Source organism: Bubalus bubalis, chromosome 15, assembly GCF_019923935.1.
Source record: "Bubalus bubalis isolate 160015118507 breed Murrah chromosome 15, NDDB_SH_1, whole genome shotgun sequence".
NCBI lineage: Eukaryota > Metazoa > Chordata > Mammalia > Artiodactyla > Bovidae > Bubalus > Bubalus bubalis.
The window spans coordinates 13,701,747-13,729,108 of NC_059171.1; positions in this window are offsets into that span (position 1 = coordinate 13,701,747).

Here is a 27,362-nt window from a genome sequence, read left to right on the forward strand (position 1 = left end):
CATGGCATCTGGTCCCATCACTTCATGGCAAATAGATGGGGAAACAGTGGAAACAGTGTCAGACTTTATTTTTGTGGGCTCCAAAATCACTGCAGATGGTGACTGCAGCCATGAAATTAAAAGACGCTTACTCCTTGGAAGGAAAGTTATGACCAACCTAGATAGCATATTGAAAAGCAGAGATAGTACTTTGCCAACAAAGGTCTATCTAGTCAAGGCTATGGTTTTTCCAGTATGGATGTATGGATGTGAGAGTTGGACTGTGAAGAAAGCTGAGCACCAAAGAGTTGATGCTTTTGGACTGTGGTGTTGGAGAAGACTCTTGAGAGTCCCTTGGACTGCAAGGAGATCCAACCAGTCCATTCTAAAGGAGATCAGCCATGGGTGTTCTTTGGAAGGAATGATGCTAAAGCTGAAACTCCAATACTTTGGCCACCTCATGTGAAGAGTTGCCTCATTGGAAAAGACTCTGATGCTGGGAGGGATTGGGGGCAGGAGGAGAAGGGGACGACAGAGGATGAGATTGCTGGATGGCATTACCGACTCTATGCATGTGAGTTTGAGTGAACTCGGGGAGTTGGTGATGGACAGGCAGGCTTGACGTGCTGCAATTCATGGGGTCGCAAAGAGTTGGACACAAGTGAGCTCCTGAACTGAACTTAAAATATACACAAACTGAAGCAAAAGGAGAAAAAAGGATAGAAAAAGTACTGCATAAGAAACATGTGGGAAATACTCAACTGGAACATATAAATGCTATTCCAGAAGGAGAGGAGACCGAGAATGTTAAGCATTTCTAAAACTAAAAAAAGTGATCTATCTACAGATTCAAGAAGCTCACCAAACCTCAAGCAATTATAAATACATAGATAACCACATTTAGGCACATGAGTGTCAAACTTTTAAACTTAAACACCTAAGGAAAATTATAGAAGTTTAAAAATTATTTTTTTAATTCAAAGAAACAGAAACGACTTGCATCTGATTTCTCAGAGGAAATAATGGAAGCCAGAAAAAAATGGAATAATTTATTCAAAGGATCATATGGAGGGAAATGAAAATATTCTTTAGAGATGAAGGTAAAATAAAATTATTTTCAGAAAAATAATTACAGAAAAGTTCTCACCAGTGAGCCCTTTCTTACAAGAAAATTCAAGGAACTTTTTCAGGAAAATGAAATGAAAGGAAAAGGTAAACAAATTTGTATTAGAACCTAATGTAATGTCGTAACCTCTAGCATAGCCACTCATAGAGGCAAAAAAAAGTATATAATTAACAAATTATAAAAGGCAAACTGGAATAATAAAAACAACTGATTAATTATAATTAATTATATAAATTATAGTTAATTAATTTATAGTTTTATTATGAATTAATAATTTTATAAATATTATAAACTAATAATTTAATTAATTTATAGTTAATTACATTATAATTAAATTAATTATATTAAATTATAAGTAATTATATTAAATATAAATAGATGAAATACTTTAAGTAAAATAATAAAATTGTCACACTGGATAAAAAACTAAACTTTACAATATGCTGTGTTAATAAGAGATGAATTTTAAACATTAAGAACAGAAAATTTGAGAGTAAAAAGATGCAAATAGAGCATAGAAGAACTAACCAAATAAATTGTGAGCAATTACACTTGTATCAGAAAACACAGACCTTAAGGAAATAGGCATTATTGAAGATAAACAGACATTTCATGATGTTAAGGATATCAGTATAAAATGAAATAATTGCAATTTAAAATCTGTGTGTACCTAGTCATGGGGCTTCCCAGGCGGCACTAGTGGTAAAGAACCTGCCTGCCAGTGCAGGAGACAAAAGAGATGTGCATTTGATTCCTGGGTCGGGAAGATCCCCTGGAGGAAAGCACAGCAACCCACCCCAGTATTCTTGCCTGGAGAATTCCATGGACAGAGGAGCCTGGCAGGCTAGAGTCCATTGGGTTGCAAAGAGTTGAAGATGACCAAAGCAACTTAGCACTCACACATGCACATAGTTATACAGATTCAACATATATAAAGCAATACATGATAGAAATCAAAGTGTCCAAGGACAAATGCACAATCATAAGGGGACTGTGGTGAATATAGGTATAAATTGACAGCCTTAGGGTAGGGTTTGGGCCAAATTTTTCTGTCAAAGGCCAAATAGAAAATATTTTTGTTTTTTTCAGACCACATGGCTTCTGTCACAGCTACTCAATTCTGTTCTTGTGGTTTAAAAGCACATACTATTTATTTACTTATGTCAATGGCATAATAAAATAAATGTCCATGACATAAATAAATAAATAGTATGGCTGTATTCCAATAAAACTTTATAAAAACAGACAGTGGGCTGGATTTGGGCTTCAAGGTATAGTTTTCTTTTTCTGAAGGCAATTACTTAACCCAACCCAAGAAAAGGAAAAACAGACTAAAATTAATAAGCCAATAGTAGAGATGTAAACAATCCTTAATTCATCTAACAGAAGGCAGAAAAAGAAAAAAACATGACCAAAAGCAAAACAAAATGTTGTAAAACACAACCAGCATATCACTAATTAAAGTCATCTTTTGAGTTCCATTTTCATGTCTCTTATGGCTATCACTCAATAATTTCTGGCACTTGATAAGGAAAAAAGAAGTATTGCTAACTGAATTCCTAAATTATCAAAATTTATCAAACTCCAGACTGAGCTCTATCCCTTTATTTTCACACTCACAAACATACAAACACCCAGAATCTTAGTTATGGAAGGCTCTGTACAGTAAGAGTTTGCTGAAAGTTTGGCGAAATGAAAAGAAGATTTTACATCTTAGCCACCCAAGAACAATTTACAAGTCAGCTGTGCTTGATCTTAAAAATCCTCTGGTAGGGTTCTGTTTTAACCTAGGATGGGCTAAGTTGTATGGGCCACTTATCTCATTGAGGAACTAGGAATATTAAGTAAATTGCAATAATTATATTTTTGATGGGTTGGCAAGCTATAGACCACAAGCCATATCAGTCATTCTTAATTTTTTTGTATTGTTTCATGCTACAAAAGAATAATTAAGTAGCTGTGACAAAGACCATATGGCCAGCAAAGCCAAAAATATTTACTATCTGGTCTTAACAGGAAAGCTTACTTACTCCTGATATATTTAAGAACACCAGAAGGGAGTAAAATTTCAGTCAGAGGAGAAATACTCAGAGAAAATTTGAGGAATCTCAGCTGTCACTGGGGGTGTGTTCTGATTCTTGATGAAGGTGCAAGACTGAGAACCAAGGTTTGGCCTGGGCAGAGGGCCATGATGGGGGCCAGAGAAAGCAGCAGAGATTTCAGTGGCCACATGGCACAGAAGAAACACAACTGGAGATTTGAGACCTTTTCCCAGAGTCCCAAAGCTGTGTGGGACAGAAGGCTAGAGACTAAGCCCAAACCTTGGCCAAGCAATTTCCCGTTGCCTGGGAGACAACTGATGCCACTGATGGAGGGAACCTGCTAACAACTAGTGAGATTCTGAAGTCCTAGAGTTCTCGTCCATTGAAACGGATCATCCATCGCCCTTTTACCCCAGACCAGGGAAACTTGCTCATCACAGACATTATGTGTAAAGAAGCCAGGCTTGGACAGGTCATTGCTCAGGGACAGAGAAACAAGACCTCCCACAGACAGTACCTCCTCTGATAGAGGTGAATGACCAGAACGGACTAAACAGGGAGTAGTTATTGAGAATGTTTTTATTTCATGGTCTGAAGGATGTTCACTATCTAAAAATTAATTGAATTGTAAAACTTTGGATGCATTACTTTAGTAATTTACTTTAGTGTCATGCATGTTTTATTTCAGTTACATTTTCCAAAAAAAATTAAGTTCATAGGCTAACCATCTTCATCACTTCCCCAATCTACAATTTCTATTAGTTTCTGAGATAGAATAGCCTGTGGCTTACTTAACTGCTTCTAATTTATGCCTTCAAGGTCACACCATCTACCTCAAGCTGCTTACCAACTTAATTTCCTAAATATAATTTCTCCCTTAAAAATAGCTCTGACATAAGCTATGAAATGATTTGATATTACCTCTTCAGAAGTAATGGGCACACTGCATTCCGTACAGGTCAGATTAACAGAGTGTCATGTTTAAAGAAGAACGTGGAGAGACTGAAGCACGCGCAGAAGAGGGCTGGTAGGATGAGGAAGTGCACAGAAAGTATGTTGTTTGTGAAACGTTTGAAGGGACTGGGGATTTTCAAGCTGAAAAACCACAGGCTGGAGTCAGAGGGGTAGTGAAATCCTTGCTTTCAAACCCATAACATATTTTGAGGAAGAAGGATCCATTTTATCCTAAGTATTTTGAAGGCAGAGCAGGACAAAGTGCAGACCCTTATGGGGAGCAAGTTTTCTCTGAACGCTCAATTATTCATTCACATAAAAAATGGTTCTGTTCTTCATGAACTCAGTTAGCAAGCATTTATTGAATGATAAACACATTACAGGCTCTGCCAAGGGGCTCATAGTCTAGTGCTGAAGGCAGGTATATACAACTATTTAAATCTGGCAGCTCAGAGAAGAGAGGAGTGGGTGAGGAGGGGCAATTAAGGAGGTGAGTTTCAAAGCAGAACCCAGGCTTCTTCTCCCATGCTCTTCACCCCTCAGTCTTCAGGGAAATGAATAGCAATGCCATACACTCCTTACCCTCTCCTGATCCTCACACCCAAACCCAGTCAGCCTCTCAGTTCTATTAATCCCAGCACTAAACATCTCTCAAAAATATTTCTTATTAACATAGTTGACTTTTGGCTCCATATCCCTTGCCTGAATAGTTTCGTAACATCATAGCTGTTTTCCTGTCTCCAGTCCTGGACCCTTCAAATTTGACATCACACAGATCTTAAAATCACTTTTCTGAAATAAAAATTGAGTCATGCAAATGTCCTGTGCAAGGTTCATTGTAGGCTCTTTGGCATGTAGAAAGGCCATCACTCTAGCCTAAGATGGAAGGCCCTTTCCTCTGGGGCTGCTGTCCATCCAACCAGGTCATCTCAGACCAGTTTCCCACTTGTATGCACCCTACATGACGAGAGTCATGACTCACTGTAGTGACCCTGTCACCCCAAGCTGTTGCACACATTCGCATCTGTATTGACCATGTTCCTTTTATCTGAAATGCCTTTCCTCAGCTCATCCACTGGGAAATGCTACTCACCCACCAGGCATCAGCTTTAACATCAGCTCTGTGAAGTCCTCCCAGATCACAACACCTGGAAGATGAATATCTTTCTCCTCTGTGCAGCTACTTTCTTTCTACAAGTCTCTAAGGTAATTTGGATTTGCCTCTGTTTCAGCCTATGAGCTCTTGAGGAGCTTCAGTAAGGTTGCATAAAAGAGTGGACTTGGGAGTCAGGCTGCCCTGGTTTGAACTCTAATTCCATTCCTTATTAGCTGTATATTTTGGTTTTCTCATGTTTGAGTTTCAGTTTCTTCATCTGCACAATGAAGATAATGGTACCAACCTCATTTGTTGCTATTCAGTTGCTAAGTCGTGCCTGGCTTTTTGCAACCCCATGGACTGCAGCATGCATAGAGTTGTTGTAAAAATCAAGTGATATATTACCAGTATAGTGCTTGGAACAGAGCTTGGCACATTGTAATTCCTTAGTAAATATGATCTGTTATTTTCTGTTACTACTGTCTCTGCATGGGAGGTGCATAACTCACAAGATGGTATATAATAGATCCTTAACCAATATTGAATGTATTTTTTCCAACTCTATACATTGCAAGGAAGCATTTGGAGCACACACACACATGCACACACTGCCTTGAGAACTAGAATCTGAGAAATTTGCATATCACAGGTATTCTATCATAGTGGTCCATTTCTGGCCCTCCAAAAGGAAGCTTTTCCCCACAGTCTAATGTCTTAGTTTGACAATCTTCTTGTTGCTCTGTGCAGAGTACTCCTGGAGAAATTCAGTGCATGAGGCTACAGAGGTGGGTGGCTACTGAGGTCTGCCAGTGACATTTATCCATAAAATAATAGCAAGTAGGAGGAACTTGGAGATGAAAATCTCAAACCTCAGGCGGCATTTGACTGCTTTTCTTAACAGCAGGTTTTCATATAATGTACTAGATTATTTCTGTGTTCAAATCTGAAGTATAAATACTGTTTTTAAAGCAAAGCCCAGAAACTACGAGCTTTCATAACACTAGAATTGGATAGAAAAGTCATAGACTGCAGTCTTTGTAATGGCACTATTCCTTGCTGGTCCTGGTAACTCACCACACCAAGACCTTCTAAGACTAACTGGTAAGAATTTTTTTTTTCTTTCAACCTTGGATTCTAAAAATTTTTGTTTGAGGTGCAGAGTGAGTCTTTATATTTCTAACAAAGCTTTCTTAACATGATGGCCAAATTATTTGAAAAATGTTTCCCTGTGGTGATGTCATTTTGAAGGGAAAACATACTTGGGATATGAAGTATTCCCATCAGAAATCTTCGAGATCTTACATCTGTACTCTTAACCCCAAGAGGTTATCAAATGATAGTAGATGATTGTAAAAGGGATGACTTCTAATGGGGTGTTGGCAGGCAGGCTGGCCAACAGTCATAGGTCACCACACAAATATTTATAGAGGAAGTGAAAGCTTCATTTTTGCTTTCACTATCAGACAGCTTTTACAAATGTACAAAGAAAGACGAATGCTCAGAATTAAGATACCCTGTACACGAGAAAAATCCAGAAACTGATAGCCCTGGTGGCGGATTCTTACATGGAGTCAAATGCCAACATATAATGATAAAGCATGGGCTGCCTAAAGGCTTTCCACAATGAAAGGAAAAATATGTCACATAAATAGGCAAAGTCAGGCCCAGAAATTTGAAGAAACATGCGTCTTCTGCCCAAATAGGGCACGAAGAAGCCTTTAGAATGTATAAACACTAATTATAAGCTGTATGAAAACATTTATTCATTGATGATTTCAAGATCGTTGCCAGTATCAGACTCAGTAGAGGAACAAACATCTTCTTTATTCCCCCAGTGCCAAACTATATTATAGCAAGTCTTCTGGTCACTTATTCATTCACAGAGAAAGATCCACATGATCATAAGCATAAGTAGCTGACAAAAATGAAAGAAAAAAAGCTAGACATTTGGTTTCTGGTAGTCTTTTAATTGGCCCATTGGGCAAATAGCATGAAGTTGTAGCTAAGGGGTAGACTCAAACTTTTTTCTGCTCCTTATTAACTCTGTCTTTTCTTAACTTACCTTCTCTGGGTTCCACTTTCATGTTCTATAAAATGGGGATAATCCACAGGGTCATTGTGAGGATTAAATGAGATCATGACAATTAAATCTTTGACATGTCTCTTGGCATTCAAACATTATTCCAAAATATTTAATTATTGTACTATGGAATTAGAACTAGTGGGAAAGTTCACTTTATATTTTATTAAGTTCATTGAGTGAAACTTGATTTTTCTAATTGTGTTGACAAGCCTTCTCATGGATTGATGTCAATGTTTTCAAGCCTATAAGACAGCCAAAAGAACCCAGACACCAGACTTCCCAGCTATAAAGAAGGAGAAAGGGCCAATAAGGTCAGGAACTGCCAACAGTGAAGGCTGTGTGTCTGACTTACCAAATAGTTTATGTTGATTCTTTGCTTCATTGCTCTGGGTGATGAGTACTGTATGAAGGACAAGACTATGCTGATGGCAACACAGATGAAAGTTCTGGGGTGAGTCACAGAATCATCACAACAGACGACATAGGATTGCATATACTCCTGCCAGACAGCTGCTGCTTCTGCTGCTGATTCACTTCAGTCATGTCCGACTCTGTGCGACCCCATAGATGGCAGGCCACCAGGCTCCCTGGGATTCTCCAGGCAAGAACACTGGAGTGGGTTGCCATTTCCTTCTCCAATGCATGAAAGTGAAAAGTGAAAGTGAAGTCACTCAGTCATGTCTGACCCTCAGTGACCACATGGACTGCAGCCTTCCAGGCTCCTCCATCCATGGAATTTTCCAGGCAAGAGTACTGGAGTGGGGTGCCATTGCCTTCTCCGTGCCAGACAGCAGACTTCTTCATTGTACAGAACAAAAGACTATTTATGAAGATTTATTAATCCACTTCCATGGAGCCAAGAAAACAGAATCCATTAGTAACAAGGCTTATAGCTGACTGACAGCTCATAAATCTCTACGTTTGGTAGTGCTAGAAGAATCACAAAATTTCACGTAGCATACCTGATTACACTCATCCATGGGGAAAATTTATGACAAATACTTTCTTCATACATATCATAATATACAACAACATAAGTCAAATGTTAGCTGGGTACTCTCTAAGTTGAAAAAAATCTGAAATATTTTATATAATCAATCATTACTAATAATCCTGGTTGTTAATTTTATTTTGAATTGCCAGTTAAAAAAAACACAACTTGCAGGTGCTCAGGTGCTCAGTCACTTAGTTGTGTCCAATTCTTTGCGACCCCATGGACTGCAGCCTTTCAGGCTCCTCTGTGCATAGAATTTTCCAGGCAAGAATACTAGAGTGGGTTGCTTTCCTTGGAGAATGCTGTTTATTAATAAGTGTATTATATGTTTCAACCATCCCATAAATACAGGCACCAGCGAGGCATTGAATATCTAAGTTTTAGAAAGACCAGATCAAAATCAGATTCTGTTCTTTATAAGAGTGTGTGTGTATGTACGTGCATGCACACCTGCGCTCAGTCGTGTCCGACTCTCTGCAAACCAAAGGACTATAGCCTGCCAGACTTCTCTGTCCATGGGATTTCCCCAGCAAGAAAATCAGAGCAGATTGCCATTTTCTTCTCCAGAGGATCTTACCAACACAAGGATCAAATCCATGTCTCTGCATTGGTAGGCAGATTCTTTACCACTAGTGCCACCAATATGTAAAATTAGCTATCTTGAGCTAGTCATAATTCAAAAGGTGCAATAACTATGGGCTTTCCTCATAGCTCACTTGGTGAAGAATCTTCATGCAATGCACGAGACCCAGGTTTGACCTGGGTTGGGAAGATCCCCTGGAGAAGGAAATGGCAACCCACTCCAGTATTCTTGCCTGGAGAATCCCATGGACAGAGGACCCTGGCAGGCTACAGTCCATGGAGTTGCAAAGAGTCAGACACAATTTAGTGACTAAACCACCACCAACAACCAAACCCAATAAGTCACTATCTCAGAGTATTCTTCAAGAGCAATTCCATCATGAAATGAGTGCATCTAGTATGGATGTGAGAGTTGGACTGTTGAGAAGGCTGAGTGAAGAAGAATTGATGCTCTTGAACTGTGGTGTTGGAGAAGGCTCCTGAGAGTCCCTTGGACTGCAAGGAGATCCAACCAGTCCATTCTAAAGGAGATCAGCCCTGGGATTTCTTTGGAAGGAATGATGCTAAAGCTGAAACTCCAGTACTTTGGCCACCTCATGTGAAGAGTTGACTCATTGGAAAAGACTCTGATGCTGGGAAGGATTGGGAGCAGGAGGAGAAGGGGACGACAGAGGATGAGATGGCTGGATGGCATCATTGACTCAATGGACGTGAGTCTGAGTGAACTCCGGGAGTTGGTGATGGACAGGGAGGGCTGGTGTGCTGCGATTCACGGGGTCGCAAAGAGTCGGACACGACTGAGTGACTGAATTGAACTGAACTGAGTAAAGTGATGCTCAAAATTCTCCAAGCCAGGCTTCAGCAACACATGAACCGTGAACTTCCAGATGTTCAAGTTGGTTTCAGAAAAGCCAGAGGAACCAGAGATTAAATTGCTAATGTCTACTGGATCATTGAAAAAGAAAGAGGGTTCCAGAAAAACATCTATTTCTGCTTTATTGACTATGCCAAAGCCTTTGACTGTGTGGATCACAATAAACTGTGGAAAATTCTGAAAGAGATGGGAATACCAGACCACCTGATCTGTCCCTTGAGAAATCTGTACGCAGGTCAGGAAGCAACAGTTAGAACTGAACATGGAACAATAGACTGGTTCCAAATAGGAAAAGGAGTACGTCAAGGCTGTATATTGTCACCCTGCTTATTTAACTTCTATGAAGAGTACATCATGAGGAATGCTGGGCTGGAAGAAGCAAAGCTGGAATCAAGATTGCCGGGAGAAATATCAATAACCTCAGATAGTCAGATGACACCACCCTTATGGCAGAAAGTGAAGAGGAACTAAAGAGCCTCTTGATGAAAGTGAAAGAGGAGAGTGAAAAAGTTGGCTTAAAACTCAACATTCAGAAAACTAAGATCATGGCATCCGGTCCCATCACTTCATGGGAACTAGATGGGGAAAAAGTGAAAACAGTGGCTGACTTTATTTTTTGGGCTCCAAAATCACTGCAGATGGTGATTGCAGCCATGAAATTAAAAGACGCTTACTCCTTGGAAGGAAAGTTATGACCAACCTAGACAGCATATTAAAAAACAGAGATATTACTTTGCCAACAAAGGTCCATCTAGTCAAGGATATGGATTTTCCAGTAGTCATGTATGGATGTAAGAGTTGGACTATAAAGAAAGCTGAGCACACAAGAGTTGATGCTTTTGAGCTGTGGTGTTGTAGAAGATTCTTGAGAGTCCCTTGGACTGCAAGGAGATCCAACCAGTCCATCCTAAAGGAGATCAGTCCTGGGTGTTCATTGGAATGACTGATGTTGAAGCTGAAACTCCAATACTTTGGCCACCTGATGCGAAGAGCTGACTCATTGGAAAAGACCCTGATGCTGGGAAAGATTGAGGGCAGGAGGAGAAGGGGACGACAGATGATAAGGTGGTTGGATGGCATCACTGACTTGATAGACATGGGTTTGGGTGGACTCTGGGAGTTGGTGATGGACAGGGAGGCCTGGCATGCTGTGGTTCATGGGGTCACAAAGAGTTGGACATGACTGAGTGACTGAACTGAACTGAACTGAATTCTCAGTACTTAAAAAGGTAAGCATAATTGGTGATAAGGCTTTTAAAGAGATAATTAATGGAGTTGTGGAGTGGGCCCTTATCCAGTATGACGGGTGTCCTTATAAGAAGTGGGGATCAAAATACAGGCAGAAGGGAAACCATTTGAGGATACAGTGAGAAGACAATCATCAGCAAGGAGAAGAGAAAGTCCTCAGAAGAAAGCAAACCTACTAACACTTTGAGCTTGGATTTCCATCCTCGAAAACTGTGAGAACATAAATTTCTGTTGTTTGAATCACCCAGTTGAAGTATTTGCTGTGGCAGCCCTAGAAAACGAATACAATGCTTAAATAAGTTTTCTCTTAAAATTGGTGCTCAGAACCAAATGAACTGGCTTTAAAGTCAAGATCTCAGACTACTATAGGTATTTTGTCAAGTATTTTATATTAGATGATGAGGTATAGTTTACGGGGAAAAAAAAATCATTAGGTTGAAATAACTATAATTAAAGCCAGTTTGAAATGTTTTATGAAAACATCTAACAAAATTGGTAAAAAAAAAAAAAAAAAGAATTCTAATAACAAAGAGAAATGAATTATTTCACAATTACATCTTAGTGTGCCATGCTGTGCTTTGCTTAGTCACTTCAGTTCAGATTAGTTCAGTTCAGTCGCTCAGTTATATCCGACTCTTATCGACCCCTTGAATTCCAGCACACTGAGCCTTGCTGTCCATCACCATCTCCCAGAGTTCACTCAAACTCATGTCCATCGAGTTGATGATGCCATCCAGCCATCTTATCCTCTGACGCCCCCTTCTCCTCCTGCCCCCAATCCCTCCCAGCATCAGAGTCTTTTCCAATGAGTCAACTCTTCCCATGAGGTTGTGTCCAACTTTTCACAACCCCATGGACTAGAGCATGCCAGGCTTCCCTGTCCATCACCAACTCCCAGAGTTTGCTCAAGCTCATGTCCATCGAGTTGGTGATACTATCTAACCATTTCATCCTCTATTGTCCCCTTTTCCTACCTTCAATCTTTCCCATCATCAGGGTCTTTCTGTATAGGTCAGTTTTTTGCATCAAGAGGCCAAAGTATTGGAGTTTCAGCTTCAGCATCAGTCTTTCCAATGAATAGTCAGAACTGATTTCCTTTAAGATGGACTAATTAGATCTCCTTGGAAGAAAAGTTATGACCAACCTAGATAGCATATTGAAAAGCAGAGACATTACTTTGCCAACAAAGGTCCGTCTAGTCAAGGCTATAGTTTTTCCCATGGTCATGTATGGATGTGAGAGTTGGCCTGTGAAGAAAGCTGAGTGAAGAAGAATTGATGCTTTTGAACTCTGGTATTGGAGAAGACTCTTGAGAGTCCCTTGGGCAGCAAGGAGATCCAACCAGTCCATTCTAAAGGAGATCAGTCCTGGGTGTTCTTTGGAAGGAATGATGCTAAAGCTGAAACTCCAGTACTTTGGCCACCTCATGTGAAGAGTTGACTCATTGAAGAAGACTCTAATGCTGGGAGGGATTGGGGGCAGGAGGAGAAGGGGACGACAGAGGATGAGATGGCTGGATGGCGTCACTGACTCGATGGACATGAGTCTGAGTGAACTCCAGGAGTTGGTGATGGACAGGGAGGCCTGGCATGCTGCGATTCATGGGGTCGCAAAGAGTCGACTGAGCTAATGAACTGAATTGGATCTCCACACAGTCAAAGGCTTTGGCATAGTCAATAAAGCAGAAATAGATTTTTTTTGGAACTCTCTTTCTTTTTCCATGATCCAGTGGATGTTGGCAATTTGCTCTCTGGTTCCTTTGCTTTTTCTAAAACCAGCTTGAACATCTGGAAGTTCACAGTTCATGTATTGCTGAAGCCTGGCTTGAAAATTTTGAGCATTACATTACTAGCATGTGTAAGGGGCGGTGGCTGTGCGGGCACAGGAGGGCTGAGAGGAGCTACTCCACGTCCAAGGTCAGGAGGGGCGGCAGTGAGGAGATACTCCTCTTCCAAGGTAAGAGAAACCCAAGTAAGACAGTAATTGTTGCTAGAGGGCATCAGAGGGCAGACAGACTAAAACCATAATGACAGAAAACTAGTCAATCTAATCACACGGACCATAGCCTTGTCTAACTCAATGAAACTAAGCCATGCCCTGAGGGGCCACCCAAGATGGGCAGGTCATGGTGGAGAGGTCTGACAGAATGTGGTCCACTGGAGAAGGGAATGGCAAACCACTTCAGTATTCTTGCCTTGAGAACCCCATGAACAGTATAGAAAGGCAAAATGATAGGATACTGAAAGAGGAACTCCCCAGGTCAGTAGGTGCCCAATATGCTACTTAATATGAGATCAGTGGAGAAATAACTCCAGAAAGAATGAAGGGATGAAGCCAAAGCAAAAACAATACCCAGTTGTGGATATGACTGGTGATAGAAGCAAGGTCTGATGCTGTAAGAGCAATATTACATATGAACCTGGAATGGTAGATCCACGAATCAAGGCAAATTGGAAGTGGTCAAGCAGGAGATGGCAAGAGTGAATGTCGACATTCTAGGAATCAGCGAACTAAAGTGGACTGGAATGGGTGAATTTAACTCAGATGACCATTATATCTACTGGTGCAGACAGGAATCCCTTAGAACAAATGGAGTAGCCATCGTGGTCAACAAAAGAGTCCAAAGTGCAGTAATTAGATGCAATCTCAAAAACGATAGAATGATCTCTGTTCGTTTCTAAGGCAAACCATTCAATATCACAGTAATCCAACTCTATGCCCCAACCATTAATGCTGAAGAAGCTGAAGTTGAATGGTTCTATGAAGACCTACAAAACCTTTTAGAACTAACACCCCAAAAAGATGTCCTTTTCATTATAGGGGACTGGAATGCAAAAGTAGGGAGTCAAGAAACACCTGGGGTAACAGGCAAATTTGGCCTTGGAATACGGAATGAAGCAAGGCAAAGGATAATCGAGTTTTGCCAAGAGAACGCAGTGGTCATAGCAAACATCCTCTTCCAACAACACAAGAGAAGACTATCATGGTCATCACCAGACGGTCAACACCGAAATCAGATTGATTATATTCTTTGCAGCCAAAGATGGAGAAGCTCTGTACAGTCAGCAAAAACAAGACCAGGAGCTGACTGTGGCTTAGATCATAAACTCCTTATTTCCAAACTCAGACTTAAATTGAAGAAAGTAGGGAAAACCACTAAACCATTCAGGTTGACCTAAATCAAATCCCTTATGATTATACAGTGGAGGTGAGAAATAGATTTAAGGGACTAGATCTGATAGAGTGCCTGATGAACTATGGACAGAAGTTCATGACATGGTACAGGAGACAGGTATCAAGACCATCCCCATGGAAAAGAAATGCAAAAAAGCAAAATTACTGTCTGGAGAGGCCTTACAAATAGCTGTGAAAAGAAGAGAAGCAAAAGGCAAAGGAGAAAAGGAAAGATATAACCATCTGAATGCAGAGTTCCAAAGAATAGCAAGGAGAGATAAGAAAGCCTTCTTCAGTGATCAATGCAAAGAAATAGGGGAAAACAACAGAATGGGAAAGACTAGAGATCTCTTCAAGAAAATTAGAGATATCAAGAGAACATTTCATGCAAAGATGGGCTCAATAAAGGACAAAAATGGTATGGACCTAACAGAACTAGAAGATATTAAGAAGAGGTGGCAAGAATACACAGAAGAACTGAACAAAAAAGATCTTCACAACCAAGATAATCATGATGGTGTGATCACTGACCTGGAGCCAGACATCCTGGAATGTGAAGTCAAGTGGGCCTTGGAAAGCATCACTACGAACAAAGCTAGTGGAGGTGATGGAATTCCAGTTGAGCTCTTTCAACTCCTGAAAGATGATGCTGTGAAAGTGCTGCACTCAATATGCCAGCAAATTTGGAAAACTCAGCAGTGGCCACAGGACTGGAAAAGGTCAGTTTTCATTTCAATCGTAAAGAAAGGCAATGCCAAAGAATGCTCAAACTACCACACATTTGCACTCATCTCACACGCTAGTAAAGTAATGCTCAAATTTCTCCAAACCAGGCTTCAGCATTACGTGAACCGTGAACTTCCAGATGTTCAAGCTCAAATTTCAGACTCTTTTGTTGACCATGATGGCTACTCCATTTCTTCTAAGGGATTCCTGCCCACAGTAGTAGATATAATGGTCATCTGAGTTAAATTCACCCATTCCAGTCCATTTTAGTTCACTGATTCCTAGAATGTCAACATTCACTCTTGCCATCTCCTGCTTGACCACTTCCAATTTGCCTTGATTCATGGACCTGACATTCCAGGTTCATATGCAATATTGCTCTTTACAGCATTGGACCTTGCTTCTATCACCAGTCACATCCACAACTTGGTATTGTTTTGCTTTGGCTTCATCCCTTCATTCTTTCTGGAGTTATTTCTCCACTGATCTCCAGTAGCATATTAGGCATCTACCGACCTGGGGAGTTCCTCTTTCAGTATCCTATCATTTTGCCTTTCCATACTGCTCATGGGATTCTCAAGGCAAGAATATTGAAGTGGTTTGCCATTCCCTTCTCCAGTGGACCACATCCTGTCAGACCTCTCCACCATGACCTGCCCATCTTGGGTGGCCCCACAAGGCATGGCGTAATTTCCTTGAGTTAGACAAGGCTGTGGTCCATGTGACTAGATTGACTAGTTTTCTGTCATTATTGTTTCAGTGTGTCTGCCCTCTGATGCCCTCTTGCAACACCTACTGTCTTACTTGGGTTTCTCCTACCTTAGATGTGGGGTATCTCTTCACAGCTGCTCTAGCAAAGCACAACTGCTGCTCCTTACCTTGGATGAGGGGTATCCCATATTTGAAAGTTCATAGTCATCTGTAATTCTGGTTATTGTAACCAAACTTTATCTTACATTATTTTCAGGTGTTTGACCATGCCTTTTAAGTATTTTGTCATTTACAGATATTTCTGTATGCTGGGGCTTGTATGATAAAATTCTTCATCATCAAGAAGATACATAGGGAAGCTAAGGAACAAATTACAACAGTTCTATGTTAAGATGATGGCTATATAGAGATTTCAGCCCATATGGACTAAAACAAGAATCTGCCCTGCCCTGGGGGCCCCTAGATCAGGTATCCAGAGATCTTTACCCTCTGATAAGATTAGATCAGATCAGATCAGTCGCTCAGTCGTGTCCGACTCTTTGTGACCCCATGAATCTCAGCACGCCAGCCCTCCCTGTCCATCACCAACTCCCGGAGTTCACTCCGACTCACATCCATCGAGCCAGTGATGCCATCCAGCCATCTCATCCTCTGTTGTCCCCTTCTCCTCTTGCCCCCAATCCCTCCCAGCATCACAGTTTTTTCCAATGAGTCAACTCTTCGCATGAGGTGGCCAAAGTACTGGAGTTTCAGCTTTAGCATCATTCCTTCCAAAGAAATCCCAGGGCTGACTGGTTGGATCTCCTTGCAGTCCAAGGGACTCTTAAGAGTCTTCTCCAACACCACAGTTCAAAAGCATCAATTCTTTGGCGTTCAGCCTTCTTCACAGTCCAACTCTCACATGCATACATGACCCCAGGAAAAACCATAGCCTTGACTAAACGAACCTTTGTTGGCAAAGTAATGTCTCTGCTTTTCAATATGCTATCTAGGTTGGTCATAACTTTCCTTCCAAGGAGTAAGCGTCTTTTAATTTCATGGCTGCAGTCACCATCTGTAGTGATTTTGGAGCCCAGAAAAATAAAGTCTGACACTGTTACCACTGTTTCCCCATCTATTTCCCATGAAGTGATTAGACCGGATGCCATGATCTTTGTTTTCTGAATGTTGAGCTTTAAGCCAACTTTTTCACTCTCCACTTTCACCTTCATCAAGAGGCTTTTGAGTTCCTCTTCACTTTCTGCCATAAGGGTGGTGTCATCTGCATATCTGAGGTTATTGATATTTCTCCTGGCAATCTTGATCCTCTCTGATAGGCAGGGTCTATGCCTTTACTCAATCTTGAAGCAATTATAGAAAATAGACCTTCACACTTCTACCTTGCATAAGAATATGGGAGTAAAATTTCTGAGGGGGGAATGTAACAGGAAGGAAAGGGACAAGCCACAACTTTTGAAAGAATGACATAGCCCAAGGACATAACATCACTTACCCAACTAAATTTAATCCAATCATAGAAAATCCTGATCACGTGTAACTCTTTGCCTGTATTAATCACAACAAAAACTTAATACCAGATATCAATTTTGTCCTGAATAGTTTCCAGATAATATGAGCCTGAAATTCATTCTGGCAGGACTATTTTGTATTTTTGAGTATTTGTATGGTTATTTAATTTCCTTTAAGTCAATTTATTAGAGCTTTTTTGGGAATTAATTTTTGGCAATATCATACCTATAACACACACTTTTCAGACACATATGAACACACAAAAACAGATGCCTCATAGTTCCTGGTCCAGAATTTCAGCCACGATCTTGAACACCCAAACTATTTCCACCAAGTAGTTCCTAAATCTGGGAGAGGTTAATTATCATTTTGTAGATTGAGGTAATCTGAAACATGGGATTATTTTTTTAAGCAAGTTTTTTGTTACCTCGAATGGCTTTTTTGTACATGTGGGAAAAACCTCTGCCCAGCCAGTGAATATGTCTACCTTTACCAGTAAATACTTGTATCCTTCAGACATGGGCATCTCAGTAAAATCAATTTGCCAGTTCTCCATGCTGTTTCCTTGGGGTTGAATGGGTCTAAATAATGGAGGAGGGGGTGGCATTGTTCTAGGGTTATTTTGTAAACATGTGTCACATGATTTGGTAATCTGGGCCACCACTGTTTTCATTCCTTTATGCACAGACAACCTTTGTAGTAAATTCCGAAGAGCTTTCCAAAGAGCTTCACATCCATAATGGGTAGTTTCATATAAAGCCTTGATTACTTTCCACTGTTGAGCTTGTGGAATTGTAATCTTTTCATCTAACATACCATCCGCTTTGACTTATTCACCTATTTTTAGCCCAGTTTTCTTCCTTGGTATAGCAGGGTTGTGACTTTCTTCTATAAAGCATATGACTTTTAAAACTGCCTGTGTTTATCAGTATTCATGCACCTTTCTTAGCTTCTTGGTCAACTTGGTGATTTCCCTTTCCAATTTCAGACCTGGCAATCTGAGACTAAAGTCCCCTACAGTGAACAACAGCTATTTCTTTGAGGATTTTGGGTAGTAACCGCTGGCTGGACCTCTTTGGCCAGACCTGGAACCTCGATATTCCACATTCCAGGACTTGTTAAGGCTTCTATTTCAACTTCAGATTCAATCTGCCCTTTTCTGTTAAAATCATTTGGCGATCAGGGTGGTTCCTTTGCCCCTTAAGAAACATAGTGGCCTCTAATTTAGTAAATAAATCTCTCCGCATTAACGGGGTGGGACAGTCAGGCACAAAAAGAAATGAATGTAAAAACAACTGACCATTCAGTTCAGTTCAGTCGTTCAGTCGTGTCCGACTCTTTGCGACCCCATGAATCACAGCACGCCAGGCCTCCCTGTCCATCACCAACTTCCGGAGTTCACTCAAATTCACCTCCATCGAGTCAGTGATGCCATCCAGCCATCTCATCCTCTGTCATCCCCTTTTCCTCCTGCCCCCAATCCCTCCCAGCATCAGAGTCTTTTCCAATGAGTCAGCTCTTCGCATGAGGTGGCCAAAGTATTGGAGTTTCAGCTTTAGCATAATTCCTTCCAAAGAACACCCAGGGCTAATCTCCTCTAGAATGGACTGGTTGGATCTCCTTGCAGTCAAAGGGACTCTCAGGAGTCTTCTCCAACACCACAGTTCAAAAGCATCAATTCTTCAGTGCTCAGCTTTTCTCACAGTCCAACTCTCATATCCATACATGACTACTGGAAAAACCATAGCAGCTTTCTTCACAGTCCAAATCTCACATCCATACACGACCACTGGAAAAACCATAGCCTTGACTAGATGGACCTTTGTTGGCAAAGTAATGTCTCTGCTTTTCAATATGCTATCTAAGTTGGTCATAACTTTTCTTCCAAGGAGTAAGCATCTTTTTTTTTTTTTTTTTTTTATTTTATTTTTAAACTTTACATAACTGTATTAGTTTTGCCAAATATCAAAATGAATCTGCCACAGGTATACATGTGTTCACCATCCTGAACCCTCCTCCCCCCTCCCTCCCCACTCCATCCCTCTGGGTCGTCCCAGTGCACCAGCCCCAAGCATCCAGTATCGTGCTTCGAACCTGGACTGGCAACTCGTTTCATACATGATATTTTACATGTTTCAATGCCATTCTCCCAAATCTTCCCACCCTCTCCCTCTCTCACAGAGTCCATAAGACTGTTCTTAGCATCTTTTAATTTCATGGCTGCAGTCACCATCTGTAGTGATTTTGGAGCCCCAAACAATAAAGTCTGACACTGTTTCCACTGTTTCCCCATCTATTTCCCATGAAGTGATGGGACCAGATGCCATGATCTTTGTTTTCTGAATGTTGAGCTTTAAGCCAACTTTTTCATTCTCCACTTTCACCTTCATCAAGAGGTTTTTTAGTTGCTCTTCACTTTCTACCATAAGGGTGGTGTCATCTGCATATCCGAGGTTATTGATATTTCTCCCAGCAATCTTTATTCCAGCTTGTGCTTCTTCCAGCCCAGCGTTTCTCATGGTGTACTCTGCACAGAAGTTAAATAAGCAGGGTGACAATATACAGCCTTGATGTACTCCTTTTCCTATTTGGAACCAGTCTGTTGTTCCATGTCCAGTTCTAACTGTTGCTTCCTGACCTGCATATAGGTTTCTCAAGAGGCAGGTCAGGTGGTCTGGTATTCTCATCTCTTGAAGAATTTTCCACAGTTTATTGTGATCCACACAGTCAAAGGCTTTGGTATAGTCAATAAAGCAGAAATAGATGTTTTTTTGGAACTCTCTTGCTTTTTCCATGAACCAGCGGATGTTGGCAATTTGATCTCTGGTTCCTTGACCATTAGCTTTGCACAAAATGGGCTTTAGGAAAATGTGCCCCTGTTTATTCCCTGGAAACCCCATTACATATTCCTTATGATTGCTAAGGTTTTCAATCCTTTGGGTTAAGACTGAGAAGGCTACACCAGTGTCTATCAAGTAGCCAGGCACATCAACGATCACCTGAGGCTGGACATTAGTTATGTAGACAGTATCTCTAGGCAGAGCCACTTTTGGCCTTGAGTCCCATTGGTCTTCTGATTGCAAAAGCATCAATACCCGAGGGGCTTTCATTGCTCTCTGGTGTCTGGGGCATTCCCTCTGCCATTGTCCTGACTGCTTGCCAAGGACACATCAATTCCAGTCCTTCCTTCAGTGCCCTTTGGTCTACACAGGATACACCGGCCTTGTATGGGTACCCATGGGCCGTGCAGTCTGCCAGGACCAGATTGACCCAGAAAGGGTTGCCTTCTAGGGGGTGGTCTTTGACCAGATAAAGCCATTGCAATCATTTGGGTCTCTTACATATTTCTCTGGATGCATTCAGCCTTTTCAACCATATTCCTATTATTGAAAACTGAATAAGCCAAATGGAGCAAATCATTCATTGGCATTGAGGACCAGCACTTGCCTTCTGAATTTTGTACCTTTTTTCTGGGGCAGACTGGGCTGTGAAATGCATAGCCAAAAGGGCCTGGCCCTCAGGTGAGGAGGGATCCAATTTGTATACTTTCTAAAAGCCTCCACTAATTTCCTTGGGAAGACTGCAAGATTTTCATCCTGTCCCTGTTGGACCTCTTTCACCTTTTCATAATTAACAGATTTACTGTAAGTTTCTTCAAACCCTCTATTAAACAGTTAATCATATGATCCTGGTCTATCTCTATCAATAGAATTCAGCTGGTAATTTCATTGCAGGTTTGTTTTAGGGACAGCATCATTTCTCACTTGGTGCACTGCATGATCCTGTTGGGCTGCCAGTTGGTCTGCATGGGCTCTGGCTGCCAGTATTATACCCTGCTTTTCCTTGGGGGTGCAGCAATGGTATAGTAAAATCTGTAAGTCCCCCAGTTCAGTTCAGTTCAGTCACTCAGTTGTGTCTGTCTCTTTGCAACCCCATGGACTGCAGCATGCCAGGCTTCCCTGTCCATCATCAAAACCCAGAGCTTGTTCAAACTCATGTCCATCGAGTTGGTGATGCCATCCAACCATCTCATCCTCTGTCATCCGCTTCTCCTCCTGCCTTCAATCTTTCCCAGCCTTGGGGTCTTTTCCAATGAGTCAGTTCTTCACATCAAGTGGTCAAAGTACTGGAGTTTCAACTTCAGCATCAGTCCTTCCAATGAATATTCAGGATTGGTTTCCTTTAGAATGCACTGGTTGGATCTCCTTGCAGTCCAAGGGACTCTCAAGAGGCTTCTCCAACACCACAGTTCAAAAGCATCAATTCTTCGGCACTCAGCTTTCTTCACAGTCCAACTCTCACATCCATACATGACCACTGGAAAAACCATAGCTTTGACTAGACTTTGTTGGCAAAGTAATGTCTCTGTTTTTTAATATGCTGTCTAGGTTTGTTGTAGCCTTTCTTCTAAGGAACAAGCGTCTTTTAATTCCATGGCTGCAAACACCATCTGCAGTGATTTTGGAGCCCAAGAAAATAAAGTCTGTCATGGTTTCCAATGTTTCCCCATCTATTTGCCATGAAGTGATAGGACCAGATGCCATGATCTTCTGAATGTTGAGTTTTAAGCCAACTTTTTCACTCTCCTCTTTCACTTTCATCAAGAAGCTCTTAAGTCTCCCCAACTGAGATCAAAAGATCTCACTAGTCAGAAAGACTAGTGAGAGACTTTTGTAAAATGAGAGTCAGAGAGACTTTTGTAAAATGTTCAGAATCCTCAGAAAAACTTCCCAACTTGTCCTCTGCCATACGTAGATCAGACATTGAGAAAGGTACATAAACCCTTATTGTTCCTTGATTTCCACTGGGAACTTCTCTCAGAGACAAAACTGTAGGGGCAGTTGGTTGGTAACATATCATTGACTGTGCTAGCTGAGCTCAGGATGGCCCCTTGGGCACTCAGGTGAAAAAAGAGGTTCCTGAATATGGGTGGGACCTCTTTTCATCCCTAGCTGTGTCTTCCACTGAGGCAATGGTTCCTACCAGTAGTAGCTCTAGGTCCTCCTTGTAAAGGATTTAACCTTTGGATGGTCCCATAGGGTAAATCAGTTAAAATATCTTTTGTGTCCTTATCAGAATTATCCCTCTGAGCTACACACACCTTAAATTCCTTTTGGGTCTCATTGTCTAAATATGGGGCCATGAAAATTTGAACAAATGAAAGCTCACTGCATTTAAATTTCCTTCTACAATATAAATCTAACTGCGATATAGTATCATAACCCAGGAACCCATTTAGTGGCCACTTTTCTTGGCTTCCTAGCCCATATCATGGCCAAGCATGATTATACAGCCTAACAAGTTTCTTTGTTTTTAATCCCAGCAGTCTGAATTTTTCCCAATCCTGGAAGATAAGTCCCAGGGGGTTATTGGTTGGGAATGATACTGCCTGACCCATTTCAGACCCAAACGAGAGATGATGTCTCTAATTCCCATGCTCTAACTCCCAAAATTTTACCCTTAAGTAAAAATCCACCACACAATTGGGTCATGATTTGCACTTATGATTTTAGATGCTATCCCTTCCAAGGTAGTCTCCCTACTGGTTGTTAGTGCCCAAAAGTTGTTGCAAAGAAATGGCAGGAAGATGTCCCCAATGGTGTTGATGATGAGCTGGAGTTGGTCTAGTTATAAGTTAGGAATGAAGGGTCAGCACTTGTAAGGCTAAGAGGGAGGGGAATAAAAGCAATCTTCTGGGGCTAACAGAAGAAATAGAGTAGAAATGAACAAGAGCAAAAGAATGTAGGAGAAAAACCTCAGAGTCAAAGAGAACAGTATAATTCTGTCCTGGACCTGCTGTTGGATTCCCATAGGCACATGGGGCTGAACCAGTTTATTTTTAGTCAAAAATAAACAGGCAATTGCACAGTGCTCTCCCCAGTATATCTGGCTCACAGTGTCCCAGGGGCCTCTTTAGGACCAAGACCTGACTCTAAATCTTTTCTTTCCTTATCCCCATCCCTTCACAGTTGCCAGGTGAAACTATTTACCTCAGGTTGGGACTTGAACCTGTTAGGTAGTTAGAATAGGAAACAGGACTCCAAAATGGTGGTGGCTAAAAGACAAGGAAGGGAAAGGCCTGCGGAAATAGAACAAAGGAAGGTCAAAGGAAGGCCCGAGGACTGGAGTGAGGACTTCAGGTAGAACAAACAGCACTCCTGGCTGGCTCAGTTTGCATAGGGCAGGCCCAGAGGGAGGAAAAACATATAAAAGGAGGAGCCAAAGCACTCTCTCTCTCTCTCTCTCCCCCGCATGCGTGCACTCTTTCTCTTTCTCGCTCTCTCTCTCTCCCCCTCGCCCTGGGGTGTTCTTCTCTTTGTGTCTTTGGGTCGACATGCCCTCACGCCTCGAGGATGGATTTTCCTGCTATTATCTAAATAAAATAGAGCTGTAACAAAGAGCTGTAACACTGATTTGTCTAAGAGCTATGACACGTCCGCTTGAGACCTGAGAGCTATAACACAGTCTGTCCAAGACCCGAGAGCTGGGACACACCGAGGGCTTTAATGTTCGTCACTCCAAATCTTCGTTGTGACGAGACAGAACAGAGGAGCATACACTCGCCTGAAAAACACATGTGCTGGACTCGAATCCAGCCAAAACCCAGTTTGGGATTCAAACCCACGTGGCTGGTATCAGATTTTGATACCTAGAAATGGGACACTACCCCAAACCAGCAAACAAAAAAGGAAAACAGAAACTAGGAATAAAAGAGAGTAGCTTTAGAACCAGGTATAAACTTTTCAAGGACTTTGAAAATAGTGTTAATGAAAGCCTAAAGTTTCTTGAAAACACTTTCATTAGAAGTTCCATGGCCTTTGAGGAGGCTGCTGGTTAAATTTAAAGGAACATGAGGTAAACGTGATTGGAAACGTTAAAAAACTAAACAATGAGGAGTCTTCTGTGCTGGCAGAGAGTTGAGCCACCCTGTCGCAACTGTAATATGAAGGAAGAGAATGTAACTGAAGAAATGGATGATCTGGATAAGCAGATTTCCACAGTGAGTGATAAAGCAGTTACCTATTTCCTTCCTGTTGATAAAAGCAAAATGCAAGAAAAGAGTGATAAGATAAAGGAAAGAATGTTAAGTAAAAGGAAGACATGACTTGATGGTTATGAAATTTTTCACTCTGAACAACAATGTTTAAAAAAAAAAGAAGTAGCTTCTAGGAAAAGATAAAAAGAACACGTCTAGGAAAGCATTTTTTAAATTTTTATTTAAGTATAGTTGATTTATGAAAAGTGAAAGTATTAGTCATTCAGTTGTGTCTTATTCTTTGTGACCCTATGGACTATAGCCCACCAGGTTCCTCTGTCCATGGGATTCTTCAGGCAAGAATGCTGGAGTGGGTTGCCATTCCCTTCTCCAAGGGATCTTCCCAACCCAGGGATTGAACTCAGGTCTCCCTCATTATAGGCAGATTCTTTTCAGTCTGAGCCATCAGAGAAACCCATAGTTAACTTACAGTGTATTAATTTCTGCTGTACAGCAAAGTGACTCAGTTATATATAAATATATTCTTTTTCATATTCTTTTCCTTTATGGTTTATCACAAGATACTGAATTTAGTTCCTTATGCTGTATGCTGCTAAGTCGCTTCAGTCGTGTCTGACTCTGTGTGACCCCAGAGACGGCAGCCCACCAGGCTTTCCCGTCCCTGGGATTCTCCAGGCAAGAACACTGGAGTGGGTTGCCATTTCCTTCTCCAATGCATGAAAGTGAAAAGTGAAAGTGAAGTCGCTCAGTCGTTCCCAACTCTTAGTGATCCCATGGACTGCAGCCTACCAGGCTCCTCTGTCCATGGATTTTCCAGGCAAGAGTACTGGAGTGGGGTGCCATTGCCTTCTCCGTTATACTGTATAGTAGGACTTTTTTGTTTACCCATCCTATGTATCAGAGTTTGCATCTGCTAATCCTAAGCTTCCAATCTTCCTTCCCCCTAACCCCCTTGGCAACAACAACTCTTTTCTCTATGTCTGTGAGTCTGTTTCTGTTTCATAGACATGTTCATTTGTGTTGTATTTTAGATTTCATGTATAAGTGATATATGAAAACATGCTTTAATAATAAAGCTTGGAATATAACTGTAAAAATCTTTAAGGCTTTAGAAGGATTTGAGATAGTACTTTAAAGAACTGTTCAATCAAGCAGTCTCTTCTAAGAAGATCAGCAGTTTCATAAGAAACCAAGGTATAGAAAGGCTGACATCTCCACTATATGTTTTTTGTTTAATGACTTAACAAAAACAATATTCATAGAAGACCCACAAAGATTTTAAGAAAAATGCATTGCTAGAAATACCACCAGCTTACATTGGAAGGGATGGAAATAGTACAGAACAAAAATAAGTATTTGAACCTCCAAATTTCTACAGGCAGCAAACAAATTGAGGAAAGCACTCAGCTGAAAACATAAGCTTCCTTCCATGGAAATATGATTCAAAAGATAATAAAGAATTATTCCTAGACAGAAGACAAAATTCTAATTGAGGAATTTCCAACATATCCCAAGCTACATTTCAGAATTCAGTGCATTGTTGTGCTTACTTTATTCTTATTTTTTTGACCTGATGTATCTATCTGTAGCAGTTACCCTCTGTCTATAACAACAGTGGTGTGTCAGGATAAAGCCTTTCTTTTTAGTTCAAAGTCATTCTAATTGAGAGAAACTGTATTTGAAGAGTTGTATTTAATGAAGTATACCCATAGAGATGTAGTTGCCTCTGGACCTTTTTAGATGTCATTGGTTCACTGCTATAATAGCATACTTCCCAATATGTGTTCTGAAAAGAAGAAATCCTTTGATATACTCTAAAAAGAAAAGTTTCTTAGTCAAGTAAATTTGTGAAAAGCTGTATATACTGTCTCTCTGGTAGAGGATTCAGATCATATCAGCATATTAAAGATTCTGAAACATCTTTCGGTAAACAAACTAGTTTAATTTTGTTTGAGCCAGCATTTCCCAACATGATTTATTCAAGAGACAATCCTCTTCATTTAGAAAAGTTGTACTTTTTAGAGCAGTTTTATATTTACATGAAAAGTACAGTTTTTACATAGAAAGCATAGAAAGTACAGAGTACCCATAACACCTCCCTGCTTTTCCATGTTATTAACATATTAAATTATTGCAGTACATTTGCTACAACTGATAAGAGGAGACATCCTTTTCTTCTTCCCCAGTTGAGGGGAAAACATCTAAATTTTCTGCATTATCATTAAGTATGACATTAGTGTAGGATTTGACCAAGCTGAAGAAGTTTCTTCTATTCCCAGTTTGCTGAACATTTTTACCATGAATTGGTGTTAGGTTTTTTAAAATGCTTTTTCTGCATCTTTTTATAAGATCATATATATTTTTCTGCAGTCTGTTGATATGATGAAGCTAATTAATTTTCGAATGTTGACTCAACCTTACATATCTGGAATAAATCTCACTTGGTCTTAGTATTCAATAGTATGTGTATAATTATACAAATGTATAATTATACATATACATTAGTATATGTATAATTCTTTTTATACATAATTGGATTCAATTTGGTAATAATATTTTTTTAAGGATTTTTGTATCTATATTCATGAGAAATATCAGTCTGTATTTTTCCTTCTTAGTAATGACTTTGTATGGTTTTGTTATTAGGGTAATGCTATCCTCATAAAATAAGTTATAACATGTTCCTTCCATATATATCTTCTGGAAGGGATGGTATAGAATGGTATAGTTTCTTCATTTTCCTATGTAAAAATTCTCTTCAAACTTAACCAGTAAACTATTTTGCATTTAAATAATTACCTGATTATTATTTTTCCTTTTGTTCCTTAAGGATCAGTTCAGTCGTTCAGTCGTGTCCAACTCTTTGCGACCCCATGAATCGCAGCACGCCAGGCCTCCCTGTCCACCACCAACTCCCAGAGTTCACTCAAACTCAACTCCATTGAGTCAGTGATGCCATCCAGCCATCTCATCCTCTGTCATCCCCTTCTCCTCCTGCCCTCAATCTTTCCCAGCATCAGGGTCTTTTCCAATGAGTCAGCTCTTTGCATTAGGTGGTTAAAGTATTGGCATTTCAGCTTCAACATCAGTCCTTCCAATGAACACCCAGGACTGATCTCCTTTAGGATGGACTGGTTGGATCTCCTTGCAGTCCAAGGGACTCTCAAAGAGTCTTCTCCAACACCACACTTCAAAAGCATCAATTCTTCGGCGCTCAGCTTTCTTCACAGTCCAACTCTCATATCCATACATGACCATTGGAAAAAC